At 29.2% G+C, this 12,778-nt stretch overlaps 1 non-coding gene across 1 annotated transcript; it reads left to right on the top strand.

Annotated features, from left to right (window-relative positions):
• Nucleotides 1-12,389: 12,389 nt before the first annotated feature.
• LOC123303529 lies at nt 12,390-12,508 on the top strand. Its single transcript, XR_006535644.1, has one exon. It is a non-coding gene; the product is annotated as a 5S ribosomal RNA (ribosomal RNA).
• Nucleotides 12,509-12,778: the final 270 nt, after the last annotated feature.

Genomic DNA, 12,778 nt, shown 5'->3' with positions numbered 1-12,778 from the left:
TTAATTTTTATGTGTTTTCTACATGGTACTTTGACTTACATAGGGACTTATATTATTGTGAATAATGATATAATTGAAAACCTTTATTTTTTATTTGATAGAATTATTATATTTTATCATTTAAATATTTATAATAAATACATTATTTTTATAAAGTAAAAAAATATGGCCGAAGAAAATTCTACAGCTGTTGCAGCAACTGCGGTTACTGCTGCTTCTACAACACCAACAAAAAAAGCAACAGCTTCTGGTGCTAAACGTACAAAACAACATTCAAAACCAACACATCCACGTACATCAGAAATGGTTGTTAACGCAATTAAAAATTTAAAAGAACGTGGTGGTTCATCATTACAAGCAATTAAAAAATATTTAGCTGCAAATTATAAAGTGGATTCTGATAAAATTTCACCATTTATTAAAAAATATTTAAAAGCTGCTGTAACTGAGGGAGCCTTGGTACAAACTAAAGGTAAAGGTGCATCTGGTTCATTCAAATTGGCTGCTTCCGCTTCATCTAATTCTTCAGCTAAATCAAAAGTATCCAAAAAAGAAAGTGGAGCAAAAGGTTCAGCAAAGAGTGCTAAAAGTAAACGGGCACCAAAAGAAAAGAAAGCCACAACTACATCATTGGCAGCCAAAAAGCCTAAAGCAAAAAAAGCGACTCCATCATCATCAACTGCTGCTAAAAAAGTTACTGCAAAATCATCAGCGGCATCAAAAAAAGCACCAGTTAAAGCAAAACCAGCAAAAAGTACAAAATCCGCTGCCAAAAGTAGCCCTGCTCGTAAACCGAAAGCACCAAAAGCTAAGAAAGCTTCTGTTGCCAAATCATCTCCTACAAAAATTAAAAAAGCAGCACCAAAAAAGAAATGATCTGTTACTTTAATAATATATTGAAATATTTCATTATTTTTGCTAAAAAATGAAAATAACATAGGCCTTAATACAGGCCACAAATTAATATTTGATAAGAGTAAATTATTTTTTGTATAAATATTTTATAAAATAATAGTTTAGAAACATTTGCCACAGTCAGTACCACGGATGGGTGGCCACTTGAGAATACTGTGTGCGGTTGCATTTTTATTTAAAATATATGGTATAATAAATAAGTATATATTTAAATTGATTACTTCATTGAAAATTTTAATAATATACTTTAATATTAATGATATTTATGAAAAATATATATTTGTAAAAATTTTCATTTATTACTGGCAACAGCCATACCACGTTGAAAACACCGGTTCTCGTCCATTATCTGTACAGCGTTCATACAGTACAGTACAGTGAATTGTTGAAGCAAATTATTGTATAATTACATTCAAAGCGAAAACAATTTCATACACACACCTACAGAACAAGTTAAATCAAATATAAAAAAGTATAAAAACAAACTATAAAATAAGTGACGGGCGTAGCCAAACAAAAAAAAGGGGGCGACCGAGTCGCTCCCCTGCTATCACTAAAGTTTTAAAAGTGCAACCCGATGACGTCGGAATACAACAAAGCACCGAAGAAGAAGCCAACAAAATAGAAAAAATAGTTAGTGAAAATAGCGAGAACACAAGTGCAGTGCCTCCAAGAATGGAAAACCAAAACAAAAACAATATACAAAACATTTTCAAAAAACAAACAGAAGTGCAAGTGCAAGTGCCCACAAAAAACAGATTTAATCCCCTAACCACTGAAGAAGGTCAAATAGTGGAAGATGTGGAACAAGAAGACACAGACCCAAAAGAAATTAATGAAAATGACAAAAACACAGAAAGGACACAAGGAGGTAAGAATAAACCACCTCCAATTGTTATACACAGCACTCCAAATAACCATAAGGAGTTCATGGAGCAAATAAAGGAACATGTGAAAAAGGGATTCCATGTGAAATACACGTTCAAAAAAACGAATCTATTCATCCATGACTCAAATGAATATAAAAACTACGTCAAAATGCTAGACAACGAAAACATGGAGTTCCATACATACACGGAAAGGACAGAAAAACACCACGCCTTCGTATTGGTCGGGCTACCAAGAGGAATCGACGAAGAGGAAATTAAGCAAGACATAGAGAAATGCCTCAAAACAAACATTATTAAAGTATATCCAATGAGATCCTCCTACAGATCTCTATATCTTGTGATCACCGGACAAAGCACGTCCCTAAAACAACTAACCCAAGAAGTTAAATATGTGTACAACGTAAAAATTACCTGGGAAAGGCACAGGAACGCCAAACTAATTATCCAGTGTCACAGATGTCAGGCCTGGTCACATGCCACTACGAACTGTAGAATGAACCCAAAGTGCCTAAAATGCGCAGGACCTCACTGGAGCCGTGACTGTACAATAAAAGAAAACACGGAAGAAAATAAAAAACTTTTAAAATGTGCAAACTGTGAAAATAACCACCCGGCAAACTCTACAGAATGCCGAATTTATATCAACAAAATCGAGCAGATAGAAAGGAGAAGAAAAACAAACACGGTCCCTGTAAGAAATCAACAAAAATTCGTGCCAGCACCACTACCTCCAACAAATGCCTGGGCAACGGGAAACCCATTCACTCAAAATGATAGACCCACCCAAGTGTACGCTCATGTACACAGCCAAGCACCAACACAAACAACATCCATATCTACTACTACTAACATAAACAATTTGGTAAGTGAGTTTGACACATTAAACAAATTAATAGATGTAGAAAGAATGCTAAAATATGTAAAAGACCTAAACCATGACCTTATGAAATGCAAAAACGAATTAGAGAAATTCATGGTTTTCAACAACTTTTGCACAAAAAATTTTAGCCAATGTCCGCCGTAAAATGTGCGACATGGAATGCTAATGGGCTACGCCAAAACCTTGGTGAACTTAGATCGTTCATCAGAGAACAAAAGGTGGACATTATGATGATAAATGAAACCAAATTATCAGGAGAACATAAAATAAAAATTAGAAATTTTAATATAATTAGGAAAGATAGAACAACACAAGGCGGAGGTGTAGCAATAATAATAAAAAATAGCATTCCGTTTCGCACATTTGAAATCAATGGTTCCGTATCCATAGAATGCGTCGGAATCGAACTATTAAATAATATAAAAATTATTGCAGTGTATAACACTCCCGCTAACAAGTTCCCCATGGAGGATCTAGCAAAATTGTTCAGGATGGGTAACAAAATATTAGTAATAGGTGATCTTAATGCTCGCCATACGGCATGGAAGAATCATGTATCAAACACAAACGGACGAACATTACATAAATTCACTAACGACAATAACATCGTCATCCAACACACAGACAACCCCACACATTTTCCAACTAACGGAATGACACCCACCTTCATTGATCTTGTGATTAATAAAAATGTTAACAACATCACGCACCCAACCTCAATACCAGAGTTATCATCAGACCACAACCCGGTAATATTTAATATTACAAACTTAAATAAAGACAACACCAAACACATTGTCACTTCCTATAAATCAACCGATTGGGCAGAGTTTAGAAAAAAATTAAATTCAACAATAAAAATCAATAATAAAATAAACAATGCCCAAGAAGTTGATCAGGAAATAGATAACTTCACAAAAGGGGTGCAACAAGTCCAAAAAGCTCACAGCCGACGGGTCGTGATAGTTGATAACAGGTATCTCCCTGATGATAACACAAAAAACTTAATCAAATATAAAAATGCGATGAGGAAACTGTACCAAAAAAGATTTATACCAGGCCTCAAAGCAGATATAAACAAAATCACGAAAATGATCAGGAGGAACATTAAAAACAAGATCAATGAACAGTGGGAAAAAACACTAACGGACTTACGACCCGGTGACAGAACAATGTGGCGAATAACGAAGACGTTTAAAAAACCGAGACAACAAATCCCCACAATCACCACGAACGATAATAATTACATGACGGACAAAGACAAAGCTGACATAATAAGTGAAACTTTAGAGGAGATCCAGACTAACGAACAGACTACTCCACTAGAAGAGGACATAAAACGAAGAATACATGAATTCTTTCATACCACACAAACACCACAAAACAACACCAAAATAAAGCTCACAACCCCCCAAGAAATTAAAAACATAATTAAAACCCTCCCAAATAACAAAGCCCCAGGACAAGACGGGATAGACACCAAAATAATCAAAAACTTTACCACCAAAGCTATAGTACAACTTCAGTACATAATAAATGCAATCCTGAGGATAGGATACTTCCCTGAGTCCTGGAGAACGGCAATAGTGATCCCAGTACCGAAACCTAACAAGGATCATAGTAATCCCAAAAATTACAGACCAATAAGCCTCCTGAGCACGCTGTCCAAGATAGCGGAAAAAGTCATTTTGGAAAGAATAAACAAGATAAGTCAGTCCAAAAATATAATAATACACGAACAATTCGGATTCAGAAGTGGTCATGGCACTTGCATGCAAGTTGCCAGAATAGCAAGTGACATAATACAAAATTTTAACAAAAGTAACGTCACGGCCATGGCCCTTCTGGATATTGAGAAAGCCTTTGACACGGTATATATTGATGGACTGATTTACAAACTAATAAATTATGACTTCCCAAGATGGCTGATAGCACTACTGGACAGTTACCTCAGAGGAAGGGGATTCTATGTAAAAATAAACAACAGCACATCGGAACTCCGACACCCAAAAGCAGGTGTGCCACAAGGATCGGTACTTGGGCCCATATTGTTCACCTACTTTATTAATGATATCCCAAAATTTGCCAAAACAAAAACTGCGATATACGCGGATGACACTGCCGTGTACGCCCACTCCTTTAGTGCTCAGGTGGCAACAAAACAACTACAAATACACCTGGATATGATACTAAAGTTTGCCAGGGACTGGAAAATCAAAATAAATAACAGCAAAACTGAACATATAATTTTTAGCAAAAAATTTACAAATGTCAAAATCTACGATCCACTTAAGGTAGACGGCGTAGCCATAGTCCCTGCCAAGCACAAAGTAAAGTACCTAGGTGTGTACCTTGATAGGACATTATCGTTTGTCCCACATATCAACCACCTGATCAGTAGGGGAAATGGGTGTATACGACAACTATACCCACTCCTGAACAAATACAGCAAACTCAGCACCAAAAATAAAAAAATGTTATACACTGCAATAATAAGACCAACTATAACCTACGGAGCCCCTGTGTGGAACAGCGTTTCAGACACGACATATCTAAGACTGCAACGTATACAGAACAAATGCCTCCGACTTACACTAAACAAAGATAGATACGCTAGAATACAAGACATACATAGAGAGACAGACATACCGACAATCAAAGACTATACCAAACATGTAACGCATTCTTTCTACACTAAGTTGATTAAAAACAGCTACTTAACCAAAAATATGGTGAAGTCAAACTCACTAACCAAAAAACACAAACAAATATATACAAAATATTTAAATAATGTATAACAAAATATTTTACAGTAAATAATAAAGATAAAATACCCATTCCTTACAAGAGCCTGTGGCGTCGTGCCAGCGTTCCCGACTGGCACTCCGAAAGCAGGCGTTCAAGTCCCACGCAAGGCATTAAATTTTTTTTTTTAAATCTAATTTTACATGCAAAAACACATAGGCAATGGGCAATATAAGTTTGCCACAGCTATTGCCTAAAACATAAAACAGGTTTTTAAAAATTTTCCTGTAAAGAGCATATCAACAAAAATTAACTTAACATATACCTGCTCAAACAAATAAATTAAATATCATAAGCATAATTGCGACACAGCAATCTGCATGAAAGAAAAATAAGTTAGGATGAAAGCCTTTTAAGGCTAATAACCTATAATAGTAAATAAAAGTTTTGTAATATATGTTATGTATGTAATGTATTGTATTTTTAAATGTTGATTAATAAACTGTTTTTGAATTTGAATTTGGTTCTCGTCCGATCACCGAAGTTAAGCAACATTGGGCACAGTCAGTACTTGGATGGGTGACCGCTTGGGAACACTGTGTGCGGTTGCCTTTTTATATTAAAAATATATATTATTTTTCTTCTTTTCTTTTTTTTTACACACCATATATAAATATATGTTATTTAGAAATGTAAACCTTTTATATTATTCGTCAACAAATAAATATTATTTTTTGTATAAAATTTTATTGCATTTATAACTCATATCATGGTTACTTTAAAGCGAGAAGTTTTTTTAATATTTCAAATGAATATAAAATAATATAAATTTTATGAAATTTATTTATTTTTAGAAATAGCAATCGCTTATAATTATAACAAAATTTTAATAATGTTTAATTTTATTTCAATAATTTATATATATATATATATATATATATTTTTTAATAAAAATAATATACTCTTATTTAATAATATATGTTGGTCCTATATATAGGACCGAAAATATTTCTTATTTGTTTTTTTTTTTTTTAAATTGTCATTTAAAACGCTTATGCACGTTCTCCACGAATACGTCTTGCCAATTGTATATCCTTAGGCATAATTGTAACACGCTTTGCATGAATTGCGCATAAATTGGTATCTTCAAATAAACCTACTAAATAGGCTTCACTAGCTTCTTGTAATGCCATAACAGCTGAACTTTGGAAACGTAAATCGGTTTTAAAATCTTGTGCAATTTCACGTACTAAACGTTGGAATGGTAATTTACGAATTAACAATTCAGTACTTTTTTGATAACGACGAATTTCTCGTAAAGCTACTGTACCAGGACGATATCTGTTTTTACTCCACCAGTTGCTGGTGCACTTTTACGTGCAGCTTTCGTTGCTAATTGTTTTCTTGGTGCTTTACCACCAGTTGATTTACGTGCAGTTTGCTTGGTTCTAGCCATTTTCAAATAATAATGTTTTTACAAAAAAACACACAATTTTAAAAATTATATTCGACAATTTGATACTACAAAGTCAAATGTTTAAATGCGAAATAAATGTGTTGTATTTATATTTATATGAAATTTCAAAATTTTTGTTGTCATATCCTATTGGATAGCTATCAGAGTATGGACTAATCAAATTGTATAGACGTGGCTTAAAAAATCTTTAATGCTTTATATAAAAAGGCACAATTGTACCGGCGCTCACATACATTACAATACTTGTGAGGTTAACACACGTGTTATCCGTTCGTTAAAATATTGTAAATAATTTTTTATTAAAATGACTGGCAGAGGAAAAGGTGGAAAGGGTCTTGGAAAAGGGGGTGCAAAACGTCATAGAAAAGTTTTGCGTGATAATATCCAAGGTATTACAAAACCTGCAATTCGTCGTTTAGCACGACGAGGTGGAGTAAAACGTATCTCTGGTTTAATTTATGAAGAAACACGTGGTGTACTTAAAGTATTCCTTGAAAATGTTATTCGGGATGCTGTTACATATACTGAACACGCAAAACGTAAAACAGTTACAGCTATGGATGTTGTATATGCATTAAAACGACAAGGTCGTACTTTGTATGGTTTTGGAGGTTAAGAAAATATAATAATTTACTTAAAATATTTAGTAAATTTATTAAAGAATATTTAATACATCCGATAAATTTAAACAGGCTTTCCTTTTTGGGAAGCCACTAATTTTATTTATATAAGAGTAAATAAATTTGTTAATAAATATAACATATTATATAATTTGTTTACAACAAATTATTTTGTTTATAACATACATTACCAAATATTTTTATTTATTTTTTTTTTTTATTGTAATATATCTGCAATAATAAATTATAATTTGTATATTATCTATTTTATTTTACAATAACTTATTGAATTTTTGAAAAAATTTTATTATAAATTAATATACTATTATATTTTTTATATATACAAGTTAAGAGTAACAAGTATCGATAGGAGATTATCGAATTTATAACTAATAAAACATTTCGCCTTAATCAAAGAAAATAAAGATTTTGCTATACCATTTTTTATACTTTCAATAAATAATTTATTATTAAATTTTTATTATTTCATTTATTTTTTAAAATTATTAAAAATATTTTTCTAATAATTATAAGCGTACATAAACAAGTAGTAAATGTAAAATGAAAATAATAAAGGTAATGTAATGCATTTGCATTACACTGATTTACGATATATATTCCGCGATATCCTTTATTATATTTAAAATTAATAATATTGATATACTAATAATAGATATATTCAAGCTATTAATATATAAAATTTTATATTAAATATGATATTAATAATTGTTTATTTTATTTTTTTGTATATATAAAAATAATTTACTCTTATTTAAAAAATTTGATGGCTCTCTTAAAAAGAGAGCCATTTTTATATGTTGATGTATTTTTATGTTATCAATTAAATAATATTTTCGATTTATTTATTTTGAACTTGTATATTTTGTAACAGCTTTAGTACCTTCACTAACAGCGTGCTTTGCCAATTCACCAGGTAATAATAATCGAACTGCGGTTTGAATTTCCCGACTTGTGATTGTTGAACGTTTATTATAATGTGCTAAACGTGATGCTTCAGCAGCAATACGTTCAAAAATATCATTAACAAAACTGTTCATGATACTCATAGCTTTACTAGAGATACCAGTATCAGGATGCACTTGTTTTAATACTTTGTAAATGTAAATTGCATATGATTCCTTGCGCTTCCTCTTCTTTTTCTTATCACTCTTTGATATATTTTTTTGAGCTTTGCCAGCTTTTTTTGCTGCTTTTCCACTTGTTTTTGGTGGCATTGTTACAAACAATTAATATACACAGATAGTTACAGAACACCAGTCAGTATATGTATGAGCGTGTCGTGTATACAACTAGCGTATTATATACGCGAAGATGGATATAACAATAAAAATGAATACTACTCTCTGATTGGCTGAAAATAATACTATAAGGTGATTGGTTTATTTTTAAAGTTTTATATTTTATAAATATTATAAATTAAAATACCCAAATAACATTTTAAACATTTATGTTACAATCCCCGTAACGTACACATCTGTGTGATTATATTTACAAAAAAAAGTATTAATTAAATAAATTTATTCGCTATGTCTGGACGAGGTAAAGGTGGTAAAGTAAAGGGAAAGGCAAAGTCAAGATCAATCCGAGCAGGATTACAATTTCCTGTTGGAAGAATTCACAGATTATTACGAAAAGGAAATTATGCTGAACGAGTAGGTGCTGGTGCCCCAGTATATTTGGCTGCTGTTATGGAATATTTGGCTGCAGAAGTTCTCGAGTTAGCTGGTAATGCTGCCCGTGATAACAAAAAAACACGTATCATTCCACGTCATTTACAATTGGCAATTCGTAATGATGAAGAATTAAATAAATTATTATCTGGTGTAACAATTGCTCAAGGTGGTGTATTACCAAACATTCAAGCAGTGTTATTACCAAAGAAAACTGAAAAGAAAGCATAAATTAAAAACATTGCATTAATTTTTATAATAATAATACATCGATCATAGGCCTTTTAATAAAAGGCCACAAATTTATTTAAAATAAGAGTAAAAATTATTTTTATAAATAATATATTATAATATTTTTTTAAAGAATCAATTTAAATAATTATAAATTAATGATTCTTTTTTTTTTTTCTTTTTTTATATGTTATTATGGAAATAATTCATCATATTATGATGACATTTAGGTAACATATTATAAGAATATTCATAAAATATTATCAAAATAATATTGTATTATGATGATATTTAGACAAAATATTATAAGAATATACACAAAATATTATCAAAATAATATCATTAGATAACAAAACTGTTCATGATACTCATACCTTTACTAGAGATAAAAGTATCAGGATGCACTTGTATTAATACATATTATCACAACATCACAAAATATTTTTTAAAAGGAAAAATTTTTTTAAAATTATTATAAAATTTGATTGAATTAAATTTCAATTTATTTTTTTAATAATTAAAGAAAAAAAAAAAAAAAAGCATATAAACTTTCTATTGAAAATGTTATTTTAAACTAGATGGCCAAGTGAACTTCGTTACACAAACAATATATGACGTATTCGTTATTTAAATAATCAGTATCCTTTGATATTATATCAATACGTTACTCTCTTCTTTTGATACATATTAATAAAATTTCAATTTATAAGATTTTATGTCAATTATATAAATAATATTATAAATTTTCTAAATACATAAGTTAAGTAACAAAAAATTTGAATAACAAGATAAATTTATATATTATGTTTTAATACTCGATACTATAATATATCGCATCCGTTACCAATTATTCGGTATCCTTTGATTTATACACAGAATGAACTAAAAATATATATCAAATTTATTTTATTTATTTATATATTTAATATTATTATTATTATTTTATATTACAAAGTTTCTTAACGAAGCTTACAATGATTTCTCATATCGTACTTAACAAAATTATTTAGATCATATAAAATTTAAATTGTTAAAAAATTTGTATATTTATTATTATTATTATTTATTTTTATTAAAATTACATAACATAAAATTAATAATATTTTAATAATTATATAAATTAATTCTTATTTAAAATAATCTTATATTAATCTCAACAAATACTCTAATAATATATTTTGTCATAAATTTTTTTATATTTAAAATAAATATTATAATATATAAATACTTATATCAGTATAAAATTTCTTTATATAATTATGAAAAAATTAATTTAATAGTTAATTATTGATATTAATGCATAAATAAAAGTATTTTCTAATGAAATATATTTTGTCAATGTTCGATTAACACATTTCATAATAATACGTTTTCATTATTGACAAAAAAAGTTTTTCTAAAAATGAAATCTTATACTATAATATATATATTTATATATTAAATTTTTTAATTATTTATATACTAATAATTTATAATAAATCGATATTAAATAAAAAATAAAAATATATACTTTTTAAGTTTACCTTAAAAATATTATTGTTTTGTATGATTGAAATAATTAATATTAAACTATGTTTATTAATAATTGTTAATAAAAAAATTAAATATATTTTAATTTATAAAATAAATATTATTATTAAATTTATAATTTATTATTTTATATATTATAGAAATTGAAAAAATAAATCATGTTTACTACGACAGTAAATTAGAAATACTATTTAATTTTTATGTGTTTTCTACATGGTACTTTGACTTACATAGGGACTTATATTATTGTGAATAATGATATAATTGAAAACCTTTATTTTTTATTTGATAGAATTATTATATTTTATCATTTAAATATTTATAATAAATACATTATTTTTATAAAGTAAAAAAATATGGCCGAAGAAAATTCTACAGCTGTTGCAGCAACTGCGGTTACTGCTGCTTCTACAACACCAACAAAAAAAGCAACAGCTTCTGGTGCTAAACGTACAAAACAACATTCAAAACCAACACATCCACGTACATCAGAAATGGTTGTTAACGCAATTAAAAATTTAAAAGAACGTGGTGGTTCATCATTACAAGCAATTAAAAAATATTTAGCTGCAAATTATAAAGTGGATTCTGATAAAATTTCACCATTTATTAAAAAATATTTAAAAGCTGCTGTAACTGAGGGAGCCTTGGTACAAACTAAAGGTAAAGGTGCATCTGGTTCATTCAAATTGGCTGCTTCCGCTTCATCTAATTCTTCAGCTAAATCAAAAGTATCCAAAAAAGAAAGTGGAGCAAAAGGTTCAGCAAAGAGTGCTAAAAGTAAACGGGCACCAAAAGAAAAGAAAGCCACAACTACATCATTGGCAGCCAAAAAGCCTAAAGCAAAAAAAGCGACTCCATCATCATCAACTGCTGCTAAAAAAGTTACTGCAAAATCATCAGCGGCATCAAAAAAAGCACCAGTTAAAGCAAAACCAGCAAAAAGTACAAAATCCGCTGCCAAAAGTAGCCCTGCTCGTAAACCGAAAGCACCAAAAGCTAAGAAAGCTTCTGTTGCCAAATCATCTCCTACAAAAATTAAAAAAGCAGCACCAAAAAAGAAATGATCTGTTACTTTAATAATATATTGAAATATTTCATTATTTTTGCTAAAAAATGAAAATAACATAGGCCTTAATACAGGCCACAAATTAATATTTGATAAGAGTAAATTATTTTTTGTATAAATATTTTATAAAATAATAGTTTAGAAACATTTGCCACAGTCAGTACCACGGATGGGTGGCCACTTGAGAATACTGTGTGCGGTTGCATTTTTATTTAAAATATATGGTATAATAAATAAGTATATATTTAAATTGATTACTTCATTGAAAATTTTAATAATATACTTTAATATTAATGATATTTATGAAAAATATATATTTGTAAAAATTTTCATTTATTACTGGCAACAGCCATACCACGTTGAAAACACCGGTTTTCGTCCGATCACCGAAGTTAAGCAACATTGGGCACAGTCAGTACTTGGATGGGTGACCGCTTGGGAACACTGTGTGCGGTTGCCTTTTTATATTAAAAATATATATTATTTTTCTTCTTTTCTTTTTTTTTACACACCATATATAAATATATGTTATTTAGAAATGTAAACCTTTTATATTATTCGTCAACAAATAAATATTATTTTTTGTATAAAATTTTATTGCATTTATAACTCATATCATGGTTACTTTAAAGCGAGAAGTTTTTTTAATATTTCAAATGAATATAAAATAATATAAATTTTATGAAATTTATTTATTTTTAGAAATAGCAATCGCTTATAATTATAACAA

The sequence above is a fragment of the Chrysoperla carnea genome, assembly GCF_905475395.1.
Source record: "Chrysoperla carnea chromosome X unlocalized genomic scaffold, inChrCarn1.1 SUPER_X_unloc_1, whole genome shotgun sequence".
NCBI lineage: Eukaryota > Metazoa > Arthropoda > Insecta > Neuroptera > Chrysopidae > Chrysoperla > Chrysoperla carnea.
The sequence above is the reverse complement of the archived record's forward strand: the minus strand, read 5'-3'. Positions and strand labels throughout refer to the sequence as shown.